The following is a 14,674-nucleotide window of genomic DNA, read 5'->3' on the forward strand; positions in this document are numbered from 1 at the left end:
CCTCTGGCATATCCAGAGTGCTGAAGAACACTTGGAACAGCAGATGCACCAATAGGCGGGGGAAATACACCTTCAAGATCCGTGGGAGACAGGGCACCTGGAGGATCTTCCACATCACCACAGTTGCCTGCAAAGGACAAAGCCCCCCGAGACAGCGCTCAGCGCCGAGGTGTGTGCGTGGCAGGGCGCGAGCGTGGCAGGGAGAGGCCAGGAGAGACCATGGCAGGGGGAGCACGGGGCCTGGTGGGCCTGAGGCCGCCCCTGGGCCAGGTTTCAGGCCAGCGCCTGAGGCAGGGAGATGCAGCGGGGGAAGGAGGATGGAGAGCTGCTGGAGAGGCAGCCTTGGGGCCTGCAAAGGCCAGTTGCAGAAACTCACAGCCAGGGCAAAGACACCCGTTTCGTCCCCATCGGAGGTGCAGCTGCTGTACTCTGGCCAGCTCCCCAGCACATCCAGGAGGATCAGCTGCGCCAGCTCCGCAGTCCTGGCTGAGCCCATGATGGTCTTCCACATGGCCACGGCAGCTCTGTGGGGTTAGAGCTCTGTCTCAGGGGGGTCTCAGACACAGCACCGGGGGCAGCTGAGCCGGCTGCCATTTCTGCCTGTGCCCACTGCCCCCCTGCCTGCAGCTGCCCCCGACAGCCCAGGCCTGTGGGGACAGAGCCCTGAGAGGCAGCAAGGGAGCATGGCAGCAGGCTCAGGGGCTGACGTGGCCGGGCTGGCAAAGGGAGCATCCAGAGGGCCCTGGAACTCTCTGTCGCTCCGACACCTGGGGCAGGCTGTGCAGGGTGATGGGCTGGGGAGGCCTGAGCCCTGTGGGCAGGTGGGCCCCATACCTGTCACAGGACGGGGCCACACGCAGGAGCGTCATGACTGCGTCATTTGGCTGTGCTTGGGTGAGATCCAGCAGGGTCTTGTCCAGCCTGTGCTCAGCAGAATCATTGGCCATGAGCCACTGGTGGATGTAGCTCACCATGGCAGGCACCTGGAGAAGGCACGGGGAGACTTGGAATGCTGCCAGAGGGAGCAATGTTCCCAGCTTCCCCAGAGGAGTGCTTCCCTTCCCACGCCACTGCCATGTGGCCTGAAAGGCTCACAGCAAGCAGCATGCGTGGACTGGGAGGCCAAGCAATTGCTGCGAGGATCAAAGCCTGGCCACAGGCTGCTTACTTGCTTTGGCGTGTACAAATGTTCCTCTACAAGCATACACAGCAGGGCAGCACTGGTCTTGCTTAGGAAGATGGGCGAGTATGGTCTGAAGCCTACGCCTGTGGCGATGGTCTCTTCCTCCTCAATTCTCTTGAGGAAGTTGCAAACAAACTGTAGGAGAAGGGCAGGAAGCCGGGGATGTTGCATGCAGTGCTGCACACACGGTGCTGGGCTGAGCAGGGACAGCAGGCCCAGCCCAGGTGGGGGTGGCTGCAGGTACCTGCGCTGTTCTGCGGAAGCGGCCACGGCTGGACTCCTGCTCTTGTGTGCGCTCCAGGGCTGCATCTGGCAAAGAGCGAGCGCAGCCAGAGATGAGGGGCTGCGGGAGAGGCCGGACAACACGGCCCAGCCCTGCCATCCCCAGGCAGAGAGAGCCCCGGGATGCCCCAGGGGATGGAGCACGGCCACTGCGGGGTGTCTGCCCGGCCCCTCTTCCGTCCTGTCCGTGGGCATGTCCCCAGGGGATAGCATGGCACGGCACGGCACGGCATGGGGTCCAAGCTGGCAGCAGGCACCAGTCCTGTGGCCCAGCTCTGCCACTCACCCTCCTGCGGTGGCTGGAACGGCACCACCTCTTCAGTCTGCTGTGCCGGGGCAGCTCCAGGGCCTTCGTCCACCTCCTCCACCCAGGCCAGCTCGGGCACTGCCGGGTGTCTCTGCTCCATGTCTCTGCCTGGATTTGTGCCTATGTGCAGCAGAGTTGCCTTGGAAGAGCTCCAAGTCACCAAGTGCTGCAGTGGTGCCTGGAAGGCACCTTCAAGTAAGAAGCCTCAGGAAGGCTACAGGACAGCAAGTCCTGCACTCGGTCTCAAGGGCTCCTCCTGCCACAAGGACAGGGGACTCCTGACAAGGACTATGATATGGCCTCAAGGGCACCTGCAGAAGAGAAGCCTCAGGGAGACCACGGGTCAGCAAGTCCTGTGGTCTGCCCTCGAGCTCAGCTGCAGGAGCAAGGCTTCAGAAAAGCTCCGGGTGGGACGCGAACGAGCGCGCTGTGCGGGGGCTCCTCACGGCACCGCTCTGTCCCGTCCTGTCCCGTCGCGTGCTCTGAGCACTGTGGCGTGCTCTTGTCACCTGCAACTCCTATGTCACCCTGTGTCACAAAGAGCCCTTGGGCACCCGTTCCACGTCACAGTGCCTGTGTGGCACCGTGTCACCAAGGGCCCTTGCACACGCACTGCCGCTTGCCCTGGGGCCACGCCCAGCGCACCCAAAGTGGCCCAGTTTGGAAGGAATGGCTGGCCCCAGGAGTCTAAGCCAGGCCGACAGGACCTTTAAGAAGGGCTCAGAGCATCAGCAAACGCTGCCATGCTCTGCGGGCTCAGGGCAGCAGAAGGAGCTCCCAGCGCTGCCGACGCAGCCGTTCTGGGAAGGGCACCGGGCCTTGCAGGGAAGCTGGCACGGCCTCCTTGGGACACGTCCCGGCTGGTGGCCGTCCTAAAGCCGCCGGTGTGACACGCACAAGGAACGTGTGGGCCCGGGCACCAATGCTGCTCTGAGGCCTGGGGCCCGGAGAGCGCTGACATCAGCAGGTGTGGCAGAGTCCCTGGCCAAGCAGACCTGCCACCCCCCGAGCCCTGGCAGCGCTGGCGCCTGTCTCCTGCCCCTGAGACCTGTGCCCCCGGGGGGCTTCTGTGCCAGAAGGAGCCAAAGGCCACGTGCCTTGGGGGCTGTGCCTCTTTCCTGCAGGGGCTGATGGCAGGAGCACCTGGAGCAACTGCTGGCACACTTGGTCTCTGTCAGATGATGTTGCTCCTTCCTAAAATGAATTTTTCTCATGGAAGTCATTGGCAGTAGCACCAGAGCACCATCCATTGCTGAGTTTCCCAGGGCAATTAGATTGCAAAGTTAACAGCCTGAAATTTCCTTGTGCTTTTCTCACTCTCTTTCCCACATTCTGGAAAAAACGGCATCTGCCCAGCCTCTGCTATTCTCAGCTTCAGTTGCTGCATGTCTTGCTCTGGCAGCTCGTGTCCAAACAAAACTGTGTCCCTGCTGAGCACAGCAATGAGCGGCCACAAAGTGGCAAGTTCCCCAGTGAACATCAAGGCAGAGACGTGGAAGTGCGGAGGATAAGGACAACTCTGGGAGGAGAAGCTCTTCTGTGTCTCTGATGATGGTGCCCACACCCTGAAGCAGCAGCCAAGAGAAGCGCTGGAAGCAGACGGGCGCACTTTTGGGCAGTACAATATCAAAAGATATGAAACCATTAGCCAGAATGCAAAGGAGGACTGCAAGGATGGAGTGTGGCCTGGAGGGGAAGCCCTAGATGCAGCTGAAGCCACTTTGTTCAGCCTGGAGGAGGGTAAAGGGCGTCATTGTGGTCTTCAACATCCTCCTGAGAGGAATCAGAGGGGCTGCTGCAGCTCTCGTCACTGTTGGGACCAGTGATAGGACTGGAGAAAAGGGCAGGGAGCTGGGACAGGGCAAGTTTCATTTCCGTATCAGATAAAGGTTTTTCACCCAGAGCACAGTCGGGCACTGGGACGGGTTCCCCATTGACGCAGCCCAGCGGAGCCCGGGCTGGCTCTTGGGAAAGCTGCGGCGGCTGCGCCGGGAGTGGGGAACGGCCAAGGCGTGGGTCCTGCCCGCGGCTGACCCTGGTGAGCCACTGCTCAGTGGTTCAGGATCCACTAACTGCAGCACGGAGCAGGCCAAAGAGAAGGAGGAGGCCCCTCGATTGTGAGGTTCCACAGGCCAAGGTTTATTCCAAGGGAAGGATTCAGCAGCAAAGAGCCGCCAGCACTTCTGTGCACGGGGTTTTATCGGGGTACAACTCAGGGGGTGGATACAAACGATTGAGCAAGAAGGAATCTGCAGGGGAGGAGCGAGGGCATTCCATCGGTTGCTTGGGACTAATTAGGACAGATGGGAGGAGAGGGTAGCTCACATGGGCCAGTGGGGCTTCCAGCAATAGAGGAATTCCAAAGGGGTGGTGCAGTCAGGGATGTGTCCAAGGCAAAAGTGACAGGGAAGGTTCAGGAATAAAGAGCTGGATTATCTTGAGAGGCAGGGAAGGAGCTGGAACAAAGAGTGGGGAATGGCATGCGGGACAGCTTTGAGGGAGGGCAGAACCTAGGGGTAAACCAAATTGGGGAAAATACGGGGTACATGAAAACAAACCATTCTACGATAACTGATAAATAAACACAAACTGGAACACCCCAGGGAAATGGTCACAGCACCAAGCCCGTCTGAGTTTGAGAAGTGTTCGAAGAACACATTGAGCAGTCACGCAAGCTTTTAGACACTACATCAAAAGTAGAAAGTGTACGATAGTCAGGAGAGGGAAAAAGAGCTCCCTGCAGCCATGGTGGCAGCTCTGGATCAGCACCAGGGAGAGGACGGATGTAGGCGGGGTTGAAGCAGAGGCAAGGGCGAAAATAGCAGAGGCAGAGGAGGTTCAAAGCAGCCACAGACCAAGCTGGGGTCAAATCAATGTGCATCTTGTAAGAAATCAGGACCCTGGAAATAGGGCCAGTGCCCAGAGTTAGCAGACAAAGTCCACAAAACTCTTGCAGCCACTCTAGACGATAAGAAATGACCGAGACTGGCAATTCTTACCCTAGCAGGCCACTGTTTAAAATACAGCTAAAGAATGATGAAGAAGTTGAAATTTTAAGAAATAGTGGAGACACATTTTCACTCTTGAATCAAGCACTGATACCTAAAAGTGAAAACTATCTTCAAGCAATAGGAGCAACTGTAGGGCAGCCAGAAAATGCATTCTTCCTGAGACCATTTTGATGTAAAATCAAGAAGAAAATGGGAATACATCAGTTTCTTTATTTACCAAACTCACCCAAATCTGTCCTATGCAGGGATTTGCTTGAAAATTTGGAAGCAACAGTTCCGTTTAGAAAAAGAAAACTTCAGTGGAAGGTACCTGAAGACAAATGAGCGGTTTTAGCAGTAGGACTGACAATTGACACCAGACCAACAAACAAGAAGAACTAGTTAGAGCAAGTATTGAATCAGGTGTACCCAAGAGTATGGGATACTGATAGGCCAGGAAAATCAAAACGAGCAGACCCTATGAGAATTGAGCTACAGACAAGAGTTAGGGCAGTAGTCAGAAAGCAATACCCTTGACGATTAGAAGCTAGGAAAGGAATAGAGCCAACAGTCAATTAAATCCCTGACATCAGGACTATTGGAAGAACGGCAGTCAAAATTTAATACTGCTAGATCAGCAATAAAGAAACCTAATGGAACTCAGAGACTAGTGCCAGATTTCCAGGCAATTAGTGGTTTATACCTTACTAGCTTACTAGCTAAACTTGGAGATGATTTTATTTGGTGCGGGGAATGTCCACGGCAGGTGCTGTCGAGAGCCGTTCCCTCTTGGTCTGAGAGACCAGCTCCCCCAGCCCACCTTGCTCCCAGGCCCAGAGGCTGTAACGTGCGCTCGACCGGCAGCCGAAGGAGGGCTCTTGACACCGTGTCTGATGCAACAGGATTTATTGAAGGTAGGTCAGAGGGTGCGGGTTGGGTGAGGGTGAGAAGAGGGACAGGAACAGACAGGAGCACAAGCACGGTAACATGACACATAAGGCACCTGCAAGCTGCTGGGGAAGCCTCAAGTCTGCTCAGTGAGCCACGTGTGCCCTCAGCATTGGGACAGCCACCTTTCCCTCAGTGAGCCTCACATGCCAGGGTCAGCAAATCAAGAGGCACCAGGCATGCTGTAGGTGACTCAGAGCGAGTGCAGTGGGTCATGGTGGCCAGGGGCCAGAAGCAGGCAGAAAGCCAACGGGGCTGGGGAAAAGGCTCTGCTCTGCTTACAGCGTGGGCTGAGGGCCGGGAGAGCTCCATTTCCCTCTTGAGATGTTGGAGACGGGGCCTTTCACCCTCCTGATAGGGCTGCCCCTGGCTGCAGGCAGCCAGAGGAGTACGACGACACAAGGCCGAGAGCAGCAAAGCAAAGAGCCAGCCGTGCGCAGCACAGGGAGGTGGCCCAGTGCAAAGCCAGCGTGGCACCCTGAAGGTGCCCGCTGCACTCTCATGTGTCCCTGGCCTGGGCAGGACAGGAATGTCCGTGGTCCAAGAGGGCCTTCCTGTGGCCCCTGTGGGCTCAAAGCTGCTGCTCTTCTGGCTCCATGGGGCCTAAAGCCACAGAGCTCGGCCTCCCCCACAGCAACAGGAACAAGACTTGGATATCAGACAGTGGAGCTCAATGCCTAAGGCTGAGGGGCGGGGCGCTCCAGTCTGGAGCACAGGGAGGGCACCCCCCGAGCCCCACAACAGCTGGCCTCACGGCCCTGAAAGGCCAGGACCAGGGTTCCACGCCTGATTCCAGGGCGTCCCTCCAACCGGTCACCGACCTGGAAGCGCCAGAGCAGCCGGCTGTCGGGATCAAGGCGGCTGCCAGGGGGCTGCTTATGGCCTCTGCCAGCCAATTGCTCAGGGCTTAGCAGTGCCTCTGCCCCTCAGGGTCTCCCCCAGCCTGGCCAAGCTTGCCGGCAGCAGCCCCGCAGCCCCACAGCAGCTCCAGAGGAGCCCCATCCAGAGGCACCTGGGAGCCCTCAGCGCTGCAGCCAGCTGCAGACGGGCAGGAGGACACAGATGGCCCTTCCTGTCCGGCACAGGGCTTGTGGCCATCGCCAGGCACCGCTCTGGCAGGGATCCCCGCAGCTCCGGCCCCTGCCCAGCCGCTCTGTGGGCAGCACAAAGGCTTCAGCAGAACCACCAAAGGCCAAAAGGCTCCTGGCCATTTTCCCTGCAACCCTGCACGCCTGGGCAGCTGGCTGAGTACAAGCAACCTTTTCCCCCTCTTCTCTTATGCCCTACAGACGTTGCGCAGGAAAGAAAGATCCTGGGACTCTGTGTACTGTAAGATATTTTATATTTACATACCCAACAAGGAAAATGCAAACACAAAAATCTTAAAGAAGAAAAAGAAAATTCCTGCTGGCTTAAATGGCCCCAGATCATCTCTCTGCAGAGCTCCAGCAGCACAGCAAGGCAGTGCCGCACAGACGAGGCCGTTTCCTCCATGCGCTGCGGAATCGATCTCGCAGCTTATGCCACGGGGAGTAGGGCGCTCTCTGTACGGCTCGGAGAACTAAACAAGATTCAATGGCGGCATTTCTGATTGCAGGGCTGCTGTCATATGCCATTTCTTCAAGGGCTGCAAGAGGGAGGAACAGAGGCAAGGTCAGATCCCACATATGCAGGGAGCCGAGGAGAGCCCCCTGCCAGGGCCGTCCCGGTCGTCTCTTGCCATGGCCCGCAGGGAGCAGGGAGCAAGGGGATCAGCCCGAAGTTGCTGGCCACGAATGGCACACGTAGCCCTGATATGGCTGTGTGCTCTGCCCACGGGTGCAGATCCCTCCGCAGCCGGGGCAGGGCTTGCAGCTGCCCCCTCCGGCCCCCGCGGTCAGCCCGCTGCCCTCACTCACTCACCAGTGCAGATCAGCTGGAGCTCTTGCTGCTGCCCCCTCAGGTGCCGCCCGGCCATGCCTGTGAACACAGAGCCTGTCAAGGCCCCAGCGGCACAGCTCCCTGCCAGCGGCGCTGCCGGCGCTGTGGCCACACGGGCTGCTGGCCCGGCAGGGCTCAGCCCGGCCCTTGCCGCACGCTGCCGCCCCAGGGCACGCCTGCCAGAGGGCGGCAGCAGCAACGCCCAGGCCAGGCGGGGCTCCACGGCGCCGGGCGCGGCTGGCGCTGACGGGGCAGCAGGCGGGGCCGAGGCCGAGCTGCGGCGGGCCGGGGAGGAGCCCGGGCTCGGGACTCACCCATGAACCGGACGGCCGCCTCTCGCAGGGACTCCTGTGGGCTCTGCAGGTAGTGCAGTGCCCGGCGCAGGTGCTCGGCCGCTCGGCTCCTGTCCTCTGCCAGCTGCAGAGGGCGGCAGGAGGGAAGGGTTGGCGCGGGCTCAGCCCCTGGGCCGGGCGCTGCGTGCGCCCATAGCCGGCGTCGCCTGCCCGCACAGCCCTGAGGCGCGGCCAGCAGCCGCTGGCCAGGGGCTCCCGAGGGGAGGGGCAGAGGGCCGGCTGCTGCCCGGGGAGCCGCGGTGCCGCCCCGCAGCCCCGCCGGGCCGGGGCTCCATGAGCACCCGACTCGGGCCCACGGGAGCCTGGAGAAGAGCCCGCCCGGCCTCTGGCTGCAGCAGCGGGCACAGCCGTTAGCCCCGCACACTGAGCACCGCCCTCAGGGCCCTTGGCCATGCTGAGGCTGGGGGGTCTCTGCTGTCCTTACCAGGCACTCCCCAAAGCTCTGATCCACGTGCAGCATTTGTTCTATATCCCTCCTCTTCAGGAATCTGGCTGAGGAATGCAGCATTTCCCGGGAGGCCTGGAGAGGGACAGAGATGCACAGATGGCCCCACAGTCCAGGGCACAGGAGCATCCCAGTGGCACAGGCTGGAGGAGGCTGCAGCCCACAAGGTGCCAGGGCAGGAGGCAGCCCAAGCCCCTGCCAGGGGGACAGCAGCTGGCCACAAGTGCTCACCTCAGCAACAATCTGATTCTCATCGTGGCAGTGGAAGTAGAGAGGGAGCAGGCTCTGGCGCACGTGGGACTTGAGGGCCTTTCTTCCCTCTTCTCTTAATAAGTCCAGCATCTCTTGAAAGAGAGCCATGGAGCTCAGCTGCACCTGGATATCATCCTGGATGAAAGGAAAGGGCAAAAGACCTGAGCATCAGCTGCTTCAGGCCCCCCAGGGCACAGGCAGGCATCTGCACAGGGCACCAAGGGGCCCGGGCAGCAGCCAGTGGCTGTGGCTGTGGGCACAGAGCCTTACGCTGTCAAAGAGTGGCAGGAGCGCCTCAGCCAGCTGCAGGGCGATGGGGGTGGCTATTGGAGCACCATTATCCAGGAGCAAATATCTGAGTAGAAGAGTGCTCATCCTGATCATGTCGCTGTCATTTTCCTCCAGAAGCTCCACAAGACTTCCAGTCAGGCTCTGCATTTTTTCAGCCTGTGCGGAACACGACTTTATGAAAGGCCGCCCTGCTGCCGCAGGGCCCAGAGGCCAAAGGCCTGTCCCGAAGCACTGGGGCAGCTGAAGCGGGAAGCAGGAGAGCTGGGAGCAGCTGCCCCAGCGGCCGAAGCCCAGGCAAGGCCAAGCGACTGCGTTGCCCAGCCCCACGCTGCCTGCACGGCTTCAGCCACTGCCCCCTTCTCACCATCAAGGGATTCTTGCCCAGCACTACGAGGCCTCGGAGTGCCAAGTAACGCCTGGCCATGTGCTCGCTCTGCAGGTTCTGTGCCAGGATCTCCAGAACACTGTCACTGCATTCCCTCAAGTCCAGGCACTCGAGGACCTGAAAGGCACAGGGCAGTGACAGACAGGGGAGCCGGCCGGCAGGAGCCCAGCAGCGCACAGGGCCGGGCCCAGGCAGCAGCACAGGGCACGGGCACTGTCCTGGCAGCTGTGGCTGCGAGAGGCCAGAGGGCTGGGAGGCTGCTCAGCCAGGCAGCGCTGGCCTTGAGGCTCACCTCCACAAGGAATGCCAGGGCAGGGAAATCCCAGTATGGCATCTCTTTGCCGAGCAGGGCGAGCAGGTAGAATGCAACCGCGGAACAAAAGTGGATGGCTAAGCGGCGAATTTCTCTGAAGAGGGGGAAAAGGAAACAAGATCCTGATGCAGTGGGGCAAACCTCTCCCAGGCGTGACTCACCCAGTTCTCATCTTTCCCCAGCACCCTTCCAGCAAGGGGACGTGGGCCATTTGGCAGTTGGTTGCTCATGGGCACCCTCCTGTTGCCAGCCTTTTCCAGTCTGCTTGGCCATCCCTCAGTGACAAGGCCCTCTGACCCATGGCCACCACGGACACTTTGTGGGGCACCTGGGCACAGAGCAGCAATGTCAGAGGCAGTGGGGAGAAGGGGGTCTCACCTGGCAAGCAGAGCCACGGCAAAGTGGTGAGTGTCAAGAGAGAGCAGCGTGTCCCAGGCACACCTGCGCTCCATTGCCACCACCACATCCTCGCAGCGGAGAAGGCAGAGCAGGGACTTCAGGGTGCGCACAGCAAACCTGTGTGCACAGCAAAGCCCAGGTCACGCTGGCAGCACTGGCTCCTTGGCAGGCCACGTGGCGGGGACAGGAGGAGTGGGATGGAGCACCTGTTGGGGCTGGTGGCAAGGCCGTGCTCTTCCTGGCATCCCTTCCAGAAGGTGTCGACCTCCTCTGGCATATCCAGAGTGCTGAAGAACACTTGGAACAGCAGATGCACCAATAGGCGGGGGAAATACACCTTCAAGATCCGTGGGAGACAGGGCACCTGGAGGATCTTCCACATCACCACAGTTGCCTGCAAAGGACAAAGCCCCCCGAGACAGCGCTCAGCGCCGAGGTGTGTGCGTGGCAGGGCGCGAGCGTGGCAGGGAGAGGCCAGGAGAGACCATGGCAGGGGGAGCACGGGGCCTGGTGGGCCTGAGGCCGCCCCTGGGCCAGGTTTCAGGCCAGCGCCTGAGGCAGGGAGATGCAGCGGGGGAAGGAGGATGGAGAGGCAGCCTTGGGGCCTGCAAAGGCCAGTTGCAGAAACTCACAGCCAGGGCAAAGACACCCGTTTCGTCCCCATCGGAGGTGCAGCTGCTGTACTCTGGCCAGCTCCCCAGCACATCCAGGAGGATCAGCTGCGCCAGCTCCGCAGTCCTGGCTGAGCCCATGATGGTCTTCCACATGGCCACGGCAGCTCTGTGGGGTTAGAGCTCTGTCTCAGGGGGGTCTCAGACACAGCACCGGGGGCAGCTGAGCCGGCTGCCATTTCTGCCTGTGCCCACTGCCCCCCTGCCTGCAGCTGCCCCCGACAGCCCAGGCCTGTGGGGACAGAGCCCTGAGAGGCAGCAAGGGAGCATGGCAGCAGGCTCAGGGGCTGACGTGGCCGGGCTGGCAAAGGGAGCATCCAGAGGGCCCTGGAACTCTCTGTCGCTCCGACACCTGGGGCAGGCTGTGCAGGGTGATGGGCTGGGGAGGCCTGAGCCCTGTGGGCAGGTGGGCCCCATACCTGTCACAGGACGGGGCCACACGCAGGAGCGTCATGACTGCGTCATTTGGCTGTGCTTGGGTGAGATCCAGCAGGGTCTTGTCCAGCCTGTGCTCAGCAGAATCATTGGCCATGAGCCACTGGTGGATGTAGCTCACCATGGCAGGCACCTGGAGAAGGCACGGGGAGACTTGGAATGCTGCCAGAGGGAGCAATGTTCCCAGCTTCCCCAGAGGAGTGCTTCCCTTCCCACGCCACTGCCATGTGGCCTGAAAGGCTCACAGCAAGCAGCATGCGTGGACTGGGAGGCCAAGCAATTGCTGCGAGGATCAAAGCCTGGCCACAGGCTGCTTACTTGCTTTGGCGTGTACAAATGTTCCTCTACAAGCATACACAGCAGGGCAGCACTGGTCTTGCTTAGGAAGATGGGCGAGTATGGTCTGAAGCCTACGCCCGTGGCGATGGTCTCTTCCTCCTCAATTCTCTTGAGGAAGTTGCAAACAAACTGTAGGAGAAGGGCAGGAAGCCGGGGATGTTGCATGCAGTGCTGCACACACGGTGCTGGGCTGAGCAGGGACAGCAGGCCCAGCCCAGGTGGGGGTGGCTGCAGGTACCTGCGCTGTTCTGCGGAAGCGGCCACGGCTGGACTCCTGCTCTTGTGTGCGCTCCAGGGCTGCATCTGGCAAAGAGCGAGCGCAGCCAGAGATGAGGGGCTGCGGGAGAGGCCGGACAACACGGCCCAGCCCTGCCATCCCCAGGCAGAGAGAGCCCCGGGATGCCCCAGGGGATGGAGCACGGCCACTGCGGGGTGTCTGCCCGGCCCCTCTTCCGTCCTGTCCGTGGGCATGTCCCCAGGGGATAGCATGGCACGGCACGGCACGGCATGGGGTCCAAGCTGGCAGCAGGCACCAGTCCTGTGGCCCAGCTCTGCCACTCACCCTCCTGCGGTGGCTGGAACGGCACCACCTCTTCAGTCTGCTGTGCCGGGGCAGCTCCAGGGCCTTCGTCCACCTCCTCCACCCAGGCCAGCTCGGGCACTGCCGGGTGTCTCTGCTCCATGTCTCTGCCTGGATTTGTGCCTATGTGCAGCAGAGTTGCCTTGGAAGAGCTCCAAGTCACCAAGTGCTGCAGTGGTGCCTGGAAGGCACCTTCAAGTAAGAAGCCTCAGGAAGGCTACAGGACAGCAAGTCCTGCACTCGGTCTCAAGGGCTCCTCCTGCCACAAGGACAGGGGACTCCTGACAAGGACTATGATATGGCCTCAAGGGCACCTGCAGAAGAGAAGCCTCAGGGAGACCACGGGTCAGCAAGTCCTGTGGTCTGCCCTCGAGCTCAGCTGCAGGAGCAAGGCTTCAGAAAAGCTCCGGGTGGGACGCGAACGAGCGCGCTGTGCGGGGGCTCCTCACGGCACCGCTCTGTCCCGTCCTGTCCCGTCGCGTGCTCTGAGCACTGTGGCGTGCTCTTGTCACCTGCAACTCCTATGTCACCCTGTGTCACAAAGAGCCCTTGGGCACCCGTTCCACGTCACAGTGCCTGTGTGGCACCGTGTCACCAAGGGCCCTTGCACACGCACTGCCGCTTGCCCTGGGGCCACGCCCAGCGCACCCAAAGTGGCCCAGTTTGGAAGGAATGGCTGGCCCCAGGAGTCTAAGCCAGGCCGACAGGACCTTTAAGAAGGGCTCAGAGCATCAGCAAACGCTGCCATGCTCTGCGGGCTCAGGGCAGCAGAAGGAGCTCCCAGCGCTGCCGACGCAGCCGTTCTGGGAAGGGCACCGGGCCTTGCAGGGAAGCTGGCACGGCCTCCTTGGGACACGTCCCGGCTGGTGGCCGTCCTAAAGCCGCCGGTGTGACACGCACAAGGAACGTGTGGGCCCGGGCACCAATGCTGCTCTGAGGCCTGGGGCCCGGAGAGCGCTGACATCAGCAGGTGTGGCAGAGTCCCTGGCCAAGCAGACCTGCCACCCCCCGAGCCCTGGCAGCGCTGGCGCCTGTCTCCTGCCCCTGAGACCTGTGCCCCCGGGGGGCTTCTGTGCCAGAAGGAGCCAAAGGCCACGTGCCTTGGGGGCTGTGCCTCTTTCCTGCAGGGGCTGATGGCAGGAGCACCTGGAGCAACTGCTGGCACACTTGGTCTCTGTCAGATGATGTTGCTCCTTCCTAAAATGAATTTTTCTCATGGAAGGCATTGGCAGTAGCACCAGAGCACCATCCATTGCTGAGTTTCCCAGGGCAATTAGATTGCAAAGTTAACAGCCTGAAATTTCCTTGTGCTTTTCTCACTCTCTTTCCCACATTCTGGAAAAAACGGCATCTGCCCAGCCTCTGCTATTCTCAGCTTCAGTTGCTGCATGTCTTGCTCTGGCAGCTCGTGTCCAAACAAAACTGTGTCCCTGCTGAGCACAGCAATGAGCGGCCACAAAGTGGCAAGTTCCCCAGTGAACATCAAGGCAGAGACGTGGAAGTGCGGAGGATAAGGACAACTCTGGGAGGAGAAGCTCTTCTGTGTCTCTGATGATGGTGCCCACACCCTGAAGCAGCAGCCAAGAGAAGCGCTGGAAGCAGACGGGCGCACTTTTGGGCAGTACAATATCAAAAGATATGAAACCATTAGCCAGAATGCAAAGGAGGACTGCAAGGATGGAGTGTGGCCTGGAGGGGAAGCCCTAGATGCAGCTGAAGCCACTTTGTTCAGCCTGGAGGAGGGTAAAGGGCGTCATTGTGGTCTTCAACATCCTCCTGAGAGGAATCAGAGGGGCTGCTGCAGCTCTCGTCACTGTTGGGACCAGTGATAGGACTGGAGAAAAGGGCAGGGAGCTGGGACAGGGCAAGTTTCATTTCCGTATCAGATAAAGGTTTTTCACCCAGAGCACAGTCGGGCACTGGGACGGGTTCCCCATTGACGCAGCCCAGCGGAGCCCGGGCTGGCTCTTGGGAAAACTGCGGCGGCTGCGCCGGGAGTGGGGAACGGCCAAGGCGTGGGTCCTGCCCGCGGCTGACCCTGGTGAGCCACTGCTCAGTGGTTCAGGATCCACTAACTGCAGCACGGAGCAGGCCAAAGAGAAGGAGGAGGCCCCTCGATTGTGAGGTTCCACAGGCCAAGGTTTATTCCAAGGGAAGGATTCAGCAGCAAAGAGCTGCCAGCACTTCTGTGCACGGGATTTTATCGGGGTACAACTCAGGGGGTGGATACAAACGATTGAGCAAGAAGGAATCTGCAGGGGAGGAGCGAGGGCATTCCATCGGTTGCTTGGGACTAATTAGGACAGATGGGAGGAGAGGGTAGCTCACATGGGCCAGTGGGGCTTCCAGCAATAGAGGAATTCCAAAGGGGTGGTGCAGTCAGGGATGTGTCCAAGGCAAAAGTGACAGGGAAGGTTCAGGAATAAAGAGCTGGATTATCTTGAGAGGCAGGGAAGGAGCTGGAACAAAGAGTGGGGAATGGCATGCGGGACAGCTTTGAGGGAGGGCAGAACCTAGGGGTAAACCAAGTTGGGGAAAATACGGGGTACATGAAAACAAACCATTCTACGATAACTGATAA

The sequence above is a fragment of the Zonotrichia albicollis genome, chromosome 20, assembly GCF_047830755.1.
Source record: "Zonotrichia albicollis isolate bZonAlb1 chromosome 20, bZonAlb1.hap1, whole genome shotgun sequence".
In the NCBI taxonomy this organism is placed as follows: Eukaryota; Metazoa; Chordata; class Aves; order Passeriformes; family Passerellidae; genus Zonotrichia; species Zonotrichia albicollis.